General features: G+C 46.3%; 1 protein-coding gene and 1 long non-coding RNA gene across 10 annotated transcripts in view; one reads left to right on the top strand and one right to left on the bottom strand.

Moving 5' to 3' along the window:
• LOC135912852 (nuclear receptor coactivator 3-like) overlaps positions 1 to 17,751 on the top strand; it is a 676,617-nt gene that overhangs the window by 66,939 nt on the left and 591,927 nt on the right. The window lies entirely within an intron of this gene.
• The window catches only part of LOC135901624 (uncharacterized), a 29,679-nt gene continuing 18,944 nt past the window's right edge, over positions 7,017 to 17,751 (bottom strand). The window contains exons 2-3 of the long non-coding RNA XR_010564201.2: positions 8,378 to 12,149; positions 7,017 to 7,096 (exon numbers count right to left, since the gene is read on the bottom strand). This is a non-coding gene — a long non-coding RNA (uncharacterized lncRNA). The remainder of the gene's footprint in view (positions 7,097 to 8,377; positions 12,150 to 17,751) is intronic.

The following is a 17,751-nucleotide window of genomic DNA, read 5'->3' as shown; positions in this document are numbered from 1 at the left end:
TAAAAGAGAACATGCTCGCATCATCTACGAGGACTGTGTAGAAAGATCGCGAAATGAAAATCCGAAACGGCGTCGTCACCGCCTTCACAGGGACTCCAGACACTGCCTGCGGATGCAGCGCAGGTCGCGAAACGCGGGCAATCAATTCCTCTCGGAAGACCTCGGGGCACAGAACCACGGAAAGGGCGCAGAAACAGAATCAGTTACGCGACACCGAGCTCCGTGAACAGCCACAGTCACGAGGCAGAAGAAAGTATCGGCGATAAGAAATCACAGAAACAGGAGAAAGTGAGTTTGAGAGGTGGGCAAAAAAAAAAAAGAATGTATCGAGCAAGCTGGAGGGCGCAGGTCGCCGAGTTGGAAACACGGATAAAAGGAATTCGACCGTTCCATTTCCCGGCTACCACCCTCCGTCTTCTAAACGGACAAAAGAGGGTCCAAAATCGTATTACCTGGTGGGGAGGGAAGGGAGCAAGAGCGATCGGCCGGAATAGATCCCTGTAACAATGCCTCCACGGAGCCGGCTTGGAAATCAGACGGTGGAAGAAGACGACAGCGAGTGAGCTTATTGACAAAGAAAGAAAAAAAAAAAAAGACGACAGAGTCAGAGAAGAGTACAGCAATGATCCGGACAGAGAGATGCCGCAGAACGAGAGAGAGAGAGAGAGAGAGAGAGAGAGAGAGCTGGAAACCCAATACTCTCGCACTGTGCCCACAGCAACGCACGTGTACACGCAGTAGAGAGGCGAGGACAACCACGCAGACTCGGCGCGGAGCACAGCCTGTGGCGCCGCGCTCCATTTTTAATTTTTTTTTTAGCAATCTTCGACTAACCTAACAACGACAATGCTAGACCAATGAAATGAAACCGCCGCTGCCGGCGCAGCACGGAATCGGGCCAAAAAAGGAAGCGCGCCGAATGTTCGAGAGATTTTGCCGCAGGAGATCCGAATTCGGCAGCCCGAAAAGAGAGCGGTATACCACCAGCAGCAGCCGTGGTGGTCTGTTCAGGCGGAGACGGAAAAGGTGACAGTCACTGCAGGCTCCAGCCCCTAGGACACGTTCTCCGCGCGTCGCGATGGGTCCTTGCCGACAGTCGAAGACGTCATGGCGTCACGTTGTGCAACGAAGCGAACAATGCCTTCGGGGCTTAGAGACGCTTTTGAGGCGACCGTCTATCGACCGAAGCCTCCCACGCCGAGGGCAGAATCCTGTGTAGTGCCTCAACGTGCGAAGTGGTACAGTATGCGGGTTCTCGTTCTCATGTACGTCCACGCACATGAGAGGACCGCTAAGCCAGATTTCGCTCGAAAATATCTCAAGTTCTCCTCGAAAAGATGTTGGAACAACCTTCTCGCCATACGATCTAAAGGAAATGTGCAGTTACGACAGAACTGGAGACCCGTCGGGGTGGCGTGGTGGCTTCGCTGCTAAGCTCGAAGGCGCGGGGTCGAATCCTTGCCGCAGCGGTCGCGAAATGCAAAAACGACCGTGTACCGAGCATTGGTGGGTCACGTTAAACCTCAGGTGGCCTAAATTTGTCTATTGTCCTCACCAGGGCGTGACTCGTAAACGTATCGTGGTTTTGGGGCTTAATAATCCCAGAATTTAGTTAGCAGACCAAAGGGCGTTTGGCGCTTAACTTTCCCCTCATCCGTGTGCCACTAGAGTTGGTGGCACCCTTGCGGAGCACGTTTCAGTAGCGCCTGTTATTATGGACAGTTGTACTGAGATCGAGCAAAGGCTTCCACGGTGGACCACAGAATCCTTTGGGAAATAAGCCGCAATGGGAGTAAATCGGCTTTCACCTAGCACATTCCCGCTTCGGTGTTTTATTTACTCCCATATATGGGAGTAAAATTTCTGGCTCTCCTCCGGGAAGGAGTTTCTGGGGAATTCAAAGAAACTAATTTTACTCCTCGTGCAAGTGATGGTGGGGGGGGGGGGGGAAGAGGGGGCGACGTAGGAAGACGGTGGGAGGGGTGTTATTAGATGTATGGACCCTTGGCTCACAACAGGTCCGTCGCATGACCGTTTCCTGTATTACAGTAAGTAATTTCAATGAACGGCAGCTTCTTTCTTTTTTTCGGTGAAAGAAAGGGCAATGAGCTTTTTTTTTTTGCTTTGTATGAAGATTATCTGTGCAGAGCCCAAGGTCCCATTTTTAACGTACAGCAAGTGTGAGAGGAGGCAGTCACTGCCTCCTCTCACACTTGCGCCAAATGTTGCGAAACAACTCAGTGAGACCACATAAACCATTACATACGTAAACATTTCAGAAACCCGATTATGCAGACCTTTGAATGACATCGAGCACCCAACACATGTAACTCTATCAGTATATATACCTACGATTCTATGCGCCCCCTAGTGGCCTGGTGAGGAGCTGTCGTTGTTTTCCAAATACGACGGATATGCTCGTGCACATGAGATCTAAATAGCTGATAATACCGCAAGGCGTAAATGAACAAAGAACTGTTAATCCAGAATAGAAACGAAACGAAGTTAATGGTGTGGTTTTCAGAACTATTATGGCATTCTACGGGTGCCGAAGCCATAACAAATCTGTTGAACGAATCCTCCTACTCAAAGTCAACAGGTATGCTCTTGAATCATTGTTTGGGCTGGAGAAGAACGCGAAAACAATATTCGTAGCAACGACGTGATCATAACAGAACTGTGCGATAACCATCCGGTTCACATCGCTCAGTAAAAAGTTTTTTTTTTTTTTCACAGTACCTCCTACCGTTTTCTTTTTCCGGTGAGAATATATAAAAAAGTAGTTGCATGTACTCCGATCTTTCTCTTTGGCAACACAGTGCCCCGACGGAGTCTGACTATGGCATTCATGCGCGACCAGCACGGACGCGTCGTCGCTCGAATAGCCGATTCTGCTGTTATTGCCACGCGGTACTTTTAAACATCACACCAGACTTTGTCAGCATGCTCACACGGATAAAAAAGCCACATTTCACGTACATATCACGCAAGTCGAAGTCACGCAGCACAAAAGCACAGTCGCAAACCTGCACCCACATCGCAAGTCGCCCGCAAACTTCGCCGTCATAACTGAGCCTCCACCCCCCTTCCCCCCCCCCCCCCCATCTGGAAGCGCTGTTGTGACACTCGTCGTTGTCACCAAAATGGTCAGGGCTAAAGCACCCGAAGCTGAGATACAGTGAGCTTCATGTACTCGTAAAACACTTCCTGGGAGGCAGGAGGCAGGAACATAAAAAGAAGAAAGTCCAACGAAACGCTGGCACCCAAAGCACTTCACAGATGGAAACAAACCGTCAGCCATGAGCCGCAGCCACCTCGGCGCTGTTCGCCGCACAGCCTTATGGGAAATGGCTGCGTGCAAACCTGTTTCAGCCGACACGGCCTCCGAGATTACGCACGCTGGTACATGCAGTCTAGGAGGTGGTGCGGTGAGGGGCTTTTTTTTTTTTTTAAGCGATCTATACGGGGTTCCCACGAAAGTACAAGGTTTTGAAGACGGAGTAGTCACAGCACATCGTCACATCGTGTCACATCGCTTTTACCCTCCCGGTAGCGAAAGGAGTAAAATGCAAAATCAGGGCCATGTCTTTATATTCCTCCCACATATCGGAGTAAACATTAAAGAGCGAGGAGTTTTTAGGGCACATCATCCATGAAAATTCCCACATAGACTAATTGTTGTTTACAGCGCGAAGCTCAAGAGCTTCGCACACGACGCTTCCGTGTGAGCAGTACTTAGCCCTGTCATGCCTCCCCCTTACACTCTTTCGCGGACAGACATCCGATCCATCATTTCAATATAGCATTTATTAAAGGGAGTGACAACTGGCCAGAATATGTTGTGAAACGTTGATGAAAATGAAATGATCATGATTTATAGCGATAGAATCCAACACGCTGTTCGCGACTTAAATAGGAATTATAATTTTAAATTGGTAAAGAAAGGCTCAAAAACCAGTAAGTGGTGAGGCCTGGCGGTGAAATCTTGCTATTTTGGATGGAGTCTATGAGATTACTGTACGTAAGGCGGATGTTATTAGTTACAACATAATTATTGCTTAAAATTGTAGTTGCTATATTATTACACACTTGCGCTTTGTTGTATGCTTCGGAAATCAAAGTGGCACGAATGGCCACGGCAACACACTGAACTGCGTATCACGTGTAAGAGCGCCGTTTGGTTTTTAATCCTATTAGTTTCGTTTTGACTGGTTAAATACCAGAAAAATTGGACAGGAAACCACGAAAACATGTAGCTATTATCGCACTTAGGAAAACGTGAATTGCAGGAACATCGACTTAATACAATAATACTTCATCACAGTTACGGCCGAACTATCGTCTGCCTCCCACTAATGCCGCCGTATAATCGCTATCGCGCTCGCCTATCACCGTTTTCAGCATACTTCCAGGGAGCGACTAAATCTTCACTACAGATTGCAAAAGTTTGATAAATAATGTTCTGTGGTATTTTCCGCGTTACCACTTCATCATTGGACGCTTTGAGCGACAAGCTTTCCATTGCAATTAAAATATAGGTACCGTGAAAATTGGTTGCCAGTCGACTTGAGAGGAAGCTTTAGCTCGGGCCCAACTCCGACGCGGCCTATTCAAATACATGTAAAACGCAAAAACATATTTATGAGATAACCCCTGGACCGATTTTGATGAAATTTGTTGCATTTGAGAGAGAAACTTAAATTCTAGTGACTGTTGGAAGCGGAATTTCGATTTAGGGCTTGAATTTTCTTAAAACGATTTTCAAATATTTGACCGTTTGAAAAAAATAGAAGCACGAAGTTTACAAATTCATAGTTCTGCATGAAGAACAGATATCGCGGTTCTGTAAACGGCATCCATTAGATCATTCAAAGCGGACAAATTCAATATGTCATTTTACATCTTACGTGAATTTGTTACGTTGGTTACAACGGTTTTGCAAAAGTTGTATTTCCCTATGATTAAATTTTTTTTATATTCATGTGTAACATATCAATTTTGTCCGCTTTAGATGTACTATTAGATGCCATTCATAGAATTGTATTATCACTTTTAGTGGTTGAGTTACAGAGCTGTAAACTTGATAGTTTCGTTTTCTGAAAATTTTGGATTTTTGCCAATTTTTAGTAAAAAATTGACGACCTAACTCAAGAATTCGGAACCAACAGTCACTAGATTTTAAGTTTGTCTTGTAAATGCAACAAGCCTCGTCTAATTTGGTGCAGTGGTTGCCGAGAAAAACGAATTCTCCTTTTACATGTATTTATATAGGAGCACTCGAGCTAAAGCTTCCTGTTAAGTACATGTGTTGGCGGTGTTTATCTTACGTGCGATATCATGCCGCGTCTTTATTATCACATCTTGCTTTCAACCGAAGCTTGTATTGGCTCACAAGTTTAGCTGGCGGTGTAGTCACGCAAAGAAATAAACCAGTTGCTCCCAGAGCGGAGGAGCTCCGGGAAAGGGCGGTTTGATGAGTTGACAGGTGCGCCGCCGCTGGAGTGATTCATTAGCAAGGATTCCAGCTGCATAGGCGCGCGCTCACGCCGCGCGCGACCAATCAGAGCCGTTTCGTTTGCGCTGGGGAGGCAAAGAGCAGGAACGGGTTTCGCGCACGCTGCGCCGGCTTCGTTTCCGTTCCGTTGAGCCTCGGAGAACCGATGGGACGGCCACGCTTTTGTGTGTTCCCCAGAGGAAAAGGCAGCGTTCGAAGAGCGGTGGCGAGAACTCGTCCGCGAAAGGGCTCGCCGTCGGCGCGCCGATACAGCCGTTAGAGCCGCCCGAGCCCAGGCAATCCAACAGCAACGAGAAGATCCCGAGCTGAAGGAGCGGGAGGCCGAAGCAACCCGGCACCGTTACCTGTGGGTCACTTAACCGGGAGGAAGGTCAGGTGCACGCAGAACAACCTTCGCTTGGGCGAAATGCGAAAACACCTGTGTACTTATATTTAGGTGCACGTTAAAGAACCCCAGTGGGTCGAAATTTCCGTAGTCCTCCAATACGGCGTGCCTCATAATCAGAAAGGAGTTTTGGCGCGTAAAACCGCATAATTTAAATTTACAACAATCTTCGCGTACCCCCATTTTCCAGTATACGGGAAGGGTTGGTCATTTTTTGTTGCATATGCATGTATTCTGCCATGCCTCGCTGTCGTACGTTTTCATGGGGTTGAGGGTTTTCTTATGCTGTCTCTTTGAGGCTTTTTCCTCACCCTGCTTCATTGTTAAATAAAAAATAAAGATTGATGGATATATTGTTTCGATATCCCTTATGAAAATGGTTATGTCCTTTATGTTTACTCTATGTTTCCCGCAGTTCACATGAGGAAATATCCTTTATGTTTCCTCCATGTTGAAATTTGGCCACTGCTTTTATGTTTCCTTCGTGTGTCCTCCCTTTATGTATCCCTTATGTTACCGTACTTTATGTTTCCTCCATGTTGAAATTTGGCCACTGCTTTTATGTTTCCTTCGTGTGTCCTCCCTTTATGTATCCCTTATGTTACCGTACTTTATGTTTCCTCCATGTTGAAATTTGGCCACTGCTTTTATGTTTCCTTCGTGTGTCCTACCTTTATGCATCCTTTATGTGGCCGCAGTGACTAAATCCTGCATTTTACGTAGACATGCATAGATGAAGAGTTCCGTGTACACATTTTATATTTATAAATTTTTCCTGAGTTAAAAAGTTTTGCATTGGTTTTCATTGTAAGGTCACTGTTCCCTACATGATGCAGCGCATGGATTGAAACTCTGCTATGGCACAGAAATTCATGACAATTTGTTCTAAAATTGCAAACTAATTAGCCTTCATAGATTATTTCAGTATAACACTTGGAGAACCACTGTACGTTCCTCAGTGCAGTGCTGCTGTTCTAGTTATGTCTTTGTGACTAATATAATATGTAATGTTTGGATGGAAAGATCAGGTTGGATCAGTGCTTGCACTTTTAAAAGAAAGTTTTGACTATACTTTGCAAAAGTTTGTCTGAAACTACGAACAGTTTATTGGACTATCTGAATGTTACTTCAGTTTGCCACGTCTGCTCACAGCAGACCTCTGGAATGTGTTGCTTGGGTGAGAGCTCACAAGGCACCTGAAAAACAAAACAAAAGCCAATCTTTTTCACTTATTCAAAAATATTCATTTAAGCAAGAACAGCCTGGCCTGTATGCACACAGCGAAGAAACGTGGAGAAGTCAAAAACAGATCATAAAAACATCAGGGCAACACAGAAGCTTTTAACTAATTGTATGAAAGAGACTGAGCTGCCAGTCCACTCAGGTATTAAATTGCTCACAAATTTTTTTAAACATTTCTGCAGCAGCTGCTAAGTAGTACATGACCTATAGGAGTAGGCAACTGGCCAACAAATCTTTGTGTGCCTGCTTGTACAGATGTCTCGTAGTTATATCTCAAGTGGTTACACTGTTATATGGTAAAATTCAGGCGGGAATAAAACCAGCCGCAAACATCAGACTACATGGGAAATTATCACCAAAACTTAAAGATCTAGTAAATCAAATGAACAATCGATTACGAAGGGTCTAAAACCTAGACCGCGATATTGTAGCGATCCCTTTTCCGATGCTACTCCTTTGCTCATTGATCTGACCGACATTCCGCTATCGTTATTAACTATAACAGCCAGCCGTGAAAGGTGGGTTATAAGAGTGGCAAACATCGAGCGCAAAGCATCGCAAGAAAATCGCATCCCTTATTAGGCAGTGCTACAAACCACTGTCTTTAACAATCGCAGGAACTCACATCCCGTTCTTCGGATGAAAATATTAATGAAAACGAGCGTCTGATTGAGATGCCTCGATTAAAAAGAAATTTCGCTGTTGTAATGTCGGTCTACATTTGCCCTACAATATAGAAGACAAATACACGAGCACGTCGAAGAACACAAACAATGCAGACAAGTTCTCGCGAAGCTGCACTTCAATCTGAACACTATCAATAAAGTAATCTTCACACAAGCTAATACCTGTTCAAGTGTCAAACATCGCAGTCGCGTGCCAACTCGCGATGCCCGTGACACATCGACATGCATTACAAACGTAACTTGCGGAAATTCATATCTACGGAAGAATTTCTTGCCGGGAAACTACCGAGAAAACAGTAACTTTCAGCGTTTACGTAAATATTTGCCCAATAAGTTCCAACAATCGGCGGTGGTAGCACATCACTCCATAAAGCAAGTAAGCGGTAAGAAATGATACATTTCACGGAAACTCCCCTCGTGAAACGCTTTGCTAAATGTGCACAGCAACATGGTCAACGTACGCTCAGAAAGTGTTCTGTTGTCGTTCCACAAAGCTTACTACATGAACTAAAAGCTGCGAGAATGCGCGCAAGCGTCAGATCTGCTTACCTTCCATGTGGTCAGCAAACGGCTTCTTCGTCTCGCAGGCACCACGCGACGACACTCTTTCCAGCGCGAACACTGTTGAATCGCCGATGAACACCAGCGCACGAAAGCACAACTGTCAACAAATTCTTTCACGCACCATAATTCGAAGCCACAGTATCAGGTATTCCACGAGCGAACGCGGAGAGGCGAGAACAAAGGCCGCTCGGACGGGCGCTACACAAGACACTGGCGTATCACACGAAACATAAGGCGAACTAATGGCGTTACACGAGTCCAGAGGTTTCCTGATGGTTAATGCACACGGTACGGATCACAGTTTGTTTAGGCACTTCGAAAATATGATTAAATTACTGTGTAACGAACACTCTCACCGCTCACAGCAAAACAACGTGACCCAGCTCACCGTCAACCGTTACACTGCGGCAGCGCCGCACTGCGGTTAAAACGTGAATTTAGCCTCCGAGATCTACATTTTTCTTTAGGGCGTGCATTTTGGAAAAGCACGGCCTTCGAGATTTAAAAACGTCGTTGCTGGAAGGAAGGCTGGTATTTAAACACAAATTATTGATTTTAAAGTGTCTTGGTGCGCTGCCTTGTTTTTTTAAAGTATATGCAGAGATTTTAGACGAACTATGCGCGAACGCTTGTCCTGTGGTTTGTCGGCGGACACGAGCCAATCAGCGCGCATCATGTGCTGTTCCGTCGCTTGGGATGGCGCACGGTGTGCGGGCAGCCGCGAGAGCTGTGACGCCTACCGATCAGAAATTCGGAATTGCCACACATATACACGCTTCTTATGGTGCCCAGTGGCGTGTTTTTGAGAATGTCAGGCTTTATCTTGCATAGGTGGCACCATATTTGCTCGTAGCGTAAGGAATGAAGGCGACAAAATGTGGCGATAGCTGGCTTGCAGCGGCAGCGGAACTTCGGCCAAAGTGAAACAGGCGTACTGCTTGCATGCTCGCGTAATCAAATACGGCCATACTCCGCACACAACTTTCATACTTAGCCAACTCACAATTATAAATTGTTCAGTTGTACGCCCAAGCAAGCATTTACGGGATCCGCGCTGCCCTGCTTCTACGCGTGCTAATATCGACACAGCAGTTACTCGTACTTGTGGTCAGCGCGAAAGCGACACGGACAAAAGGAAGAAACACAACAAGACGGCGCTGTTTCTTCGGAGTGTTCCTTGTTTCCGCGTTGCTTTTGCGCTGTTGCTAAAGGTACGATGAATCGTAACCAACTCGCCCACTATATGCTCTATGTTACCTACGTGTGTACTGAAGTGCACACCTAGGTAACATCCTGCCGTAAACACAAAGGACACATCCTACAAGAATTATAATAAGGGTTGTTTTCTTGGACCAAATGAAAGCATAAGTCAAGATTTAGTACTTACAATGACTCTGCTGAGTGTATCAATGCCTGTCACACAGTACAGATAGATCTGCCTATATTATATGTAAAGACAGTTGTTATGTGCACTCTATGTTACCTACATGTGCACTCAAGTGTACACTCAGGTAACACATAGTGCACATCCAGTTAACATCCTGCCGTAAACATAAAGGACACATCCTAGAGGCATAATAAAGGTAACATCCTCGAGGTATACGTTAGGATGAGTAAACACGTAGTACACACAAAGTTCACATCCTGGAGGTCACACAAAGGACAAGGAAACATAAAGGTCACATAGGACACAAGAAGGAAACATAAAGGAAACATAAAGGCAATGGCCATTTTCATAGGGGATTATCTGCACAAGGAACAGTAGGAGACGCCGGCTTGCGCATGTAACGGGGTCACGCAGAGCTATTTGGTGATCGGCCATTCGTGCTACTCGTGTATTGAAAGAGTTATGTAGTAAGTCGGAACATGGGGGCATACCGACAAAACGCTAGAGCAACGCAGAACTTTTCAACGGAACTTCCGTTTGGTATCGCTTTCGTCACGTCCGGTCTTTTCACTGTTTGAAACAAATGGTTCTTCGTGACACTGATGGATAAGCGCGCGAAAAATCATGGTTGTCTGCGCAGTATAAAAGGTATCCAATTTAACAGATGATACTCCAAAGATTTCGCGCTCAGGTACATAGCAGCTGTGCTGTGCTCAGTGACCCCCTGACACCTGTGCGCGTAGGCTGACTGGCACAATTGCGGCCAGTGGGAAAGCTGCCAGCTGGCCGGAAGTATTATATATATACTGCCTTTCGTTAACTACACCCCTACATGGTATTCCTGAGCGCAAAATTAACTGCCACTCACACTGACTTCCAGCTTAAAACTCGGAAGTGCGACCTGGTGTAATGCCGCACTATATTCGGGCATAGTTCTTCTTGGCAGTGCAGTGAAGACTACGGAAACGGGGCTTCTGCACATTCGTGTTACTCCGCTAGTAGTCCGGCAACTTGCAGCCGATTTCAGTTCCAATTTTGCTTTTGATTGCTCGCAGCGCCAACGCGTTTAGAGAAACATGTACGTACAAGATATGAATGGGAGAGAGACATTGCCAGAGCAACCGAACGGCGCACTAGAGATTTATCAAGCGTGATGTGGCCCCGCATGAGAGTGAGGGCGAAGTCTGGCATCACTCGGGGCACTCTCGAGGTCAGCGCGCGGTGCAAGATAGCAGCGCCGGTGCGCCCCGCAGCTGCTCCGGCCACCTAAGCCGTGGTCCGTTTACTTTTTTGGCCGACAGTACACATCAGTATACTGTCACATTACAGAGTCATAAATCGGAACATAGAAAAACTGCAGCAATGTAAGAAGTGAGAGATCAGTACAATAAATTAGGACAAGGCATATAAGCTGTCAAACAAATATGCAACTAAATGGCAGTGGCAGATGAAGCTCAAGAAGCGGCATCACAGTTTCATATTGAATGCATGTGCGATCACTTGCTTGATGCTTTCACACGGTGCATGTGGAAATGGTCACGACAGTCCATCAACGCCACTCATGTCGGAGCTGCATGACTCACCAGAAGTACTCGAGACCGAGCCCAGAGAAATCATCAGATGTTTCCATCACGTTCCTGCGCCTCATCTTCTAGCCTTTTCACGTTAGCGCAGTCGTGGGACCAATCGTCTTGCGTCACACTTGCGAGGCCTTCATGCAGCACCTTCTCGATGGTAAAGTTTGCGTTGTTCGAAGCAACGTGGCCTTTCACTTAATTGGCTCCACACAAACTACAAACTCCATGGGCTTTAGCTCGCAATGGTATAGAGGCAAGCGAACAACCTCATCACCGGCAGCGTTGGCGAGTGTATCTATATGATAAGCAAGGAAACGAGGGTTATTTTTCTTGACAAGCTGCAGCAGTTCGCTCTTTAGCTGGTCATTGGAAAAAAATTATTTTTTGCCTTCAACCAAGAATTAATTTCTGCTTTTTCGGGTTGATGAGCCTACCTTCTCCGGCTGAGTGACATGATAAAGCGCATTTTCCATCACAATCACACTGGGCGGCTTAATGTGAGGTGGCAGCTGCTCGACGAACGATTTCTGAAAACGTGCACCGTCCATTGCCACGTGCTAATCCCCCAGTGCCCTTCTTTGCACGGAAAACTAGGCAGCCTCCATCAACAAAGCCATCGGCGTTGCCAGCACGCAGGATGATGAGGCGCCCCCCTTGACCACTTGGTGCACGAAGGCCACTTGAAAAGCCTTGACGAAACGCATCTTGCGGAGAGGTCACTGTAGCGTCTAAAAACACTTTCTCCTTGGTATGCCCAGCGTTCACCCGTTTCTCGTCGAAGTAATATCTGGTCCTGTAAAACAAAAACAAAAGAAATCAATCTCATTCTTAACACTGAACGTTTACTGGCGGCAGCCATTTAACAAACTAAACATTGGCCTTCGTAAGAGTTTGTCTCAGTTTCGTGGCAAAAAAAAAAAGCACTGACAAAACCCATATAAATGCATATGACAAGACTGCCTCCGCGAAAGACTGAAACAGATGTCATAAGAAACTAGTTCCACGATGCAAATAAAAGCTGATGCAACCACGTCCTCAATTATGCCGGAAGCGTGTTTGCCGAATAAAAAATCTACAATTTCACAGGGCCGCCAGTAGCTACTGTTTCCTCGCTTCCATTTATATTCCATGCTCCTACAGAAAAAAAGAAAAAAACTTCCGCAAAACTTCTCGAACGATGCCACGAAGGCTGCGACTGGAGATATGTCACAATAGCACAACGTTCATCATAAGATAAGTACCTACGGTCAGAGCACTATGGGCTGATGTTAATAGAGAGTTTTAGCCCAGCGGGTTTACGGCCAGCGGAGCGGAGCGGGCGAGCGGAGACGCGACTGCGCATGCGCACCACGCTGAGGCGGCCAGCGGTTTTACGGAGCAGCGTTTACGCCCGCTGGAAAGCACTCCCCAGCGGAGGGTATACGCAGCGCGCGAGCGTGCGTAAGGGCGCGCGGGCGTGTATGGGAAATGCAAGACGGCAGCCGCGAACATGAACGCCGGCAGTTCTGCAGCGAAGACGGCGACTCCCGCGCTGACCCGTACATTAATACTCATTACAATATTAACAAATAATGCACTGAGAACATGTAGTATATCTTTATTCAACATTTCTTGCATAATAAAAGCAAGCGTAATTCAATTTCATTTCTCAGTAACTCCTATTCGAACCACTAGGTTGGGCAGCAGAGCTCCCCGCTCTTTACCCCGCTCCAGCGGGTGATCCGCTGGGCTAAAATTCTTTCTTCGCGAGCCGCTCCGCTGGCGTAACGGTGAAGACCGCTCCGCTCCGCTGGCCGTAAACCCGCTGGGCTAAAACTCTCTATTATCTGTCGTACGTGCTCAAGCAGGAACAATTGGCTTACATATTGCGGCGTTTCGTTGCATCCTCATTCACAATTACGCGACGCTTTCGAACAGTCACGTGAATAGCACAGATTTGGCGATCACAACTGCGAGGCATACCTTTGGTTTTCGCTCACGTACCTGTGTTCGCCCCTCGTGTCTGCATTTACCGAGTGACACCAATCACACGTGCTGAATGTTTCCAGAAGTTAAATCAGCGAAAGGACTTATAGCGCCGCTTCTTCCGCATTTCTCGGATTGTTCGGAGGTAATTTCGACGCCAAACAATGATGTCATCTCTTTCGAGCGAGGCCGAATTGCGTTATCTCTTTCGAAAACAAAATCGAATGTCGTTGACGATTCTTCGTACCGTGCGAGGGCTGATGTTCCCCATTTCCATGTCAGGGTCATTGATGACGTCGTTCGAGACCTTCTGGACAATCGGTATTGCGTTGTGCAAGAAATAACTGTGCACTTGACTTCGCAAAGCAGCTATAGCGCAAGCGAGTCGTAGCGTAGCAACCTTGCTTTGCAGGCCACGCGTTTGCCAGCTTCGCCCGAGAAATTTAGCCTTTTGCGCTTTGGGGGATGCAAGAAGTGGTTCGCAGAGCTTCGGCCTTGATTCGGGCGTCAGTTCGTTCGCTCGCGCCGACTAGCTCGGCCACAGTACGGCGTACAGCGTTCGTCGACAATTCATGCTGACGGCGCCTTACACTAGCATACACGTTGCAAACCGCCTGTTTGGTCTGTTTTGACAGCCACCCTTTGTAAAATTTTGAGTATATATTTTTTTTTCTTGGAGAACTAAACGGCCAGTTTGCGGCCGCACACGGGCCATCACACATCGGGGATGCCTTGTTTACTGTGGAGAACAGGCATGCAAAGAAACGTGGCGCTGTCTAAGAAATCCAAAAAACAGAAAGAAAAAGAAATTTGTAATGTGAACGCTAATTTTATGTTACCTACGACTTCCCATAATTGTTTTAGTTTCGCAATAATGAAATCAGCATTTAATTGAGCTAGGTAAATGAGAAAAATATAATAAAGTTAGGTACTACTTCATGGCGCACGGGCAGGTATGCGCTTCGGTTCTGTAGCTTCCACAGAACTGCCAGAAATAGTTGCCCTCGAGAATAGTCATGTGCCACCTGTTTCTTATTTATTTTGGTTGTTTAGTTCGAATGCGTTTTTTCTTTAACTGCTTGTGTCAACGCTGTTCATTTGAGGTATATCTATGGAAGAGGCGGGCGTTACTAGTGCGACAAATCACCATAAGCAGGTATAAAAATAAAGAAAAAGGGTAAATTTATTTATTTAAAAAATGAAATTCTGCTGTTTTGCATGCCACTACCGCAATGTGATCATGAGGCACGCCGTAGTGTTGGACAGCGGATAAATTTAGACCAACTGGATTTGTTTGACGTGCCTCCAATGCACGGTACGCGGATCATTTTTGCATTTCATCCCCATCGAAATGCGGCCGCCGCGACCGGGATTTGATCTCGCCACCTCGGGCCTAGCTACCGGCTCAACGGCCACAGCCACGCTACGCCACCACGGCGGGTCATTTTAGTTATTATTCACTTTAGGACACAAGTTCCACCGTAGAGTAAGATGAAGCTTGCTCCGCTACTGGATTTGCGCATAACCGATTTGCTGAACCAAATTAAGCCAGACGGGCAAAAGCAATTAATTAATTAATCACCTGATTAATAAATCAATCAAATAAATGATATCTGAGTAATCAATTAATATCTAATTAAGAAGTTAATTAATTAACTAGTTAAACAATCGTTCGTTCATGCAACTCGCGGCGTATAGGGCTGGGGGAACTGACACCTATTCAGCCCGCGCGCCAAACAGCAGCATGCAGGGACATCGACACCAAGGAAGAGACTGAATTAGAGCGTAGGGCTAGGCGGGGACCAGATAGCTGGAGTTTGGACCCGGGTGTACCCCACGGTGCGAATAACTGTTGTTTTGATTGCTCGCTTGAAGCTGCTGGCATCGTCGCACCCTACGAGCACTAACCTATGGGGCCGAAATTTTGGTGGATTAAAGAAAAACAAGGAAAATGAATGAGAACGAATGCAGACGATAAGAGTATATAGTTAAGAGTGTGAGTTAGAAGTGGTCTGTGTCTTGTAACGTGAGGAGCAGATAAGCGGTGTTTGAGCAACGTGATGGCTGTCAAGGGAAAGGATAGCGCAGTCGGCGACGGCACAGAACCTCGTGGTTTTGTGAGACTAGTAAACTGGCTGGCGTACGGCAAGAAGTCGGATGGCACAAGGCGCGGGTAATTGGAGATCGCTGCAGATCGCCACTGAGTGAGCTGACAATCTCAAAATAACACAAAAAAACATGCAAACAGAAACGAGAGGCAACAACATGAGAGAACACTATCCGAACAGTCGCGTCAGAACGGAACCGCGTCGGTACGGCCTCTTAACCAAACCATAACCGACTAAGCATTGATGCGACCAGAGGCGAACCTTCATCTACTATTTGACGCGTGACGGAGCCGTCCTGTAGCAGTGCGTGTGTCTATACCTTGCTTGTACTTATGTAGTCTAGCCGGAGTTTGGTTTCACATGCCACCGCCACATTTCAATGGGTAAATAATTCATCATCACTTCTTTTATGTTATTGTACCACCGTGGTTGTGCTGTCCGTACGGCATCGGAGTTGTGGAGACGGACGGGAGGCGTATTCTTGCGATCCTCCGCGTCGTTTCAGCTTCTGATTTTTCTCTTTCCGTTCTCTTTTTTTCCCGTAACGCGGCGGAAGAGACGTGCCTTTCCTATAGAAACCCTTTTAGTTCGTCTTTCCTCTTCGCTTTTTTTTTTTTCACCGTTGTCGTCGTGCACGTAATGGTTAATACAGCACCGGCGCCACGGCAAGGAAAAATTTATTCCCCGTTTATACGAAAGCCGGCAGTCGTTCGCGACGCACTCAGTTATTCCAGCGAAGGGAACGAAGAAAGCATTTCTGCCGTTGATCCATGTTGGGTCGGTCGTACGCAGACAGAAGTGCTTGCTGCGCATAAGTGCAATGCGAAGGACGATGGCCTGATATGCTATAAAAGCGTACGTCTAACATTTTTTTTTTGTATCTATTTCGTAGCGCGTCTTTGCTGACTTGCCAGAGCTTGCTGGTCACGTCGAAAAGCACTCCGAGACCATTGCGCTGGAACCGTTTGACTCCTATATTTTCCAGTCCCGAAAAATTGCGAGCTATCGGTTTTATATGAGTATCTGCAAATGCGCCAAGTAAAGTACTTCGCTATGTGCCCCGCACGACTCTAGTTCCATCTTGTCTGCTGTACGTGGCCCTTTAGAAAACTATATAGTGACTACAGCGAACGATCGAATGTCAAAAGAGCTATAATGACTGTTCAGACGGCCTCCCATGGCGGATTTCATTGATCGTGTCGGAGTACTTTCCGCATCTTAAGTAAAAACGCTTCTAGAATCCTTCATCGCGTGGTAGTTCACATGTTGTTACGCATTTGTTCGTAGTTCCTTATTATCGGCGCTAAATGACTACAGTGTAGTGATTTGAGGTTCTTTCCTGCCTTTTGCGTGACTGTCTAGTTGCATTGTTTCTGTTTCGTTGTTGCCTGCTTTCCTGTCGTGAATAGGATCTCTCATTTTGCGTTGCAATGATGTCATCCATATTCTGAAGTTCTATGCCCCCTTTTTTCCTTTTATGTCGCCTTGATAGCTCCCAGCTCTCGCCCACTGCTGCATGATGAGATTGTCGAGTTACTTGCGCATAAAATTTAAAAACAAATTCTTGTTATTGTAGTGTGGTATTTTACTATGACGCGGCATACAGAGCTGTAGTGTGTTACGTGCGCAAACTCATCAAACGGCATTTACGAACACTGCTTTAGACAGACAGTTTCGGCTGTACTGCACTGAGCGAGTCTTACAAGCAGGTTTCATTGGCTGAACCGATACGCACTAAATTTTATAACTACGACGTAGTCTATTAGCAGTTATACTTGTATAGACGCACATGAGTATTCACGGATTTGGTGCCGCCGCTGTCATCAGTACAAATGTACGCCACTTGCGGCTGCAGTGTGAGTTCGGAAAGGGAAGTACTCAGTAGCGATCATTTCGTATTTGTTAACAAGGATAGTTAATTTATCTGGGGTGATAAGGTTGGAGCGTGATGCGTTTTAAGCGCATTAAATGTCTGCAGACGTTTCTCTGCGAAAATGCCAATCTGTGTTGTCAGCTGAGTTGGTGTTAAAAATGTGATGGTAAACGTCGTTAACGGCTTAGTTCATGTTTAATTTCTAATAACTCATCAAGTACACGTTCTAGCAAAATCTTGGTTTGAGCTAGTTGGTGGGTCATACAAAAGCAAATATGGGGCTCGAACTGACGAGGGCATAGGACACGTACGACAGGGCAGGCGCCTCCCTGTCCTGGTGCCAGTTCTGTCGTATGTCTCTTATGTCCTCGTCTGGTTCGCGCTATAAGTTTCCTTGAATGTGACACTTTCTGATTTAGCCCTGCAACTGACCAATAGTTTATTTTTAT

The sequence above is a fragment of the Dermacentor albipictus genome, chromosome 3 (assembly GCF_038994185.2).
Source record: "Dermacentor albipictus isolate Rhodes 1998 colony chromosome 3, USDA_Dalb.pri_finalv2, whole genome shotgun sequence".
Classification (NCBI taxonomy): domain Eukaryota; kingdom Metazoa; phylum Arthropoda; class Arachnida; order Ixodida; family Ixodidae; genus Dermacentor; species Dermacentor albipictus.
The sequence above is the reverse complement of the archived record's forward strand: the minus strand, read 5'-3'. Positions and strand labels throughout refer to the sequence as shown.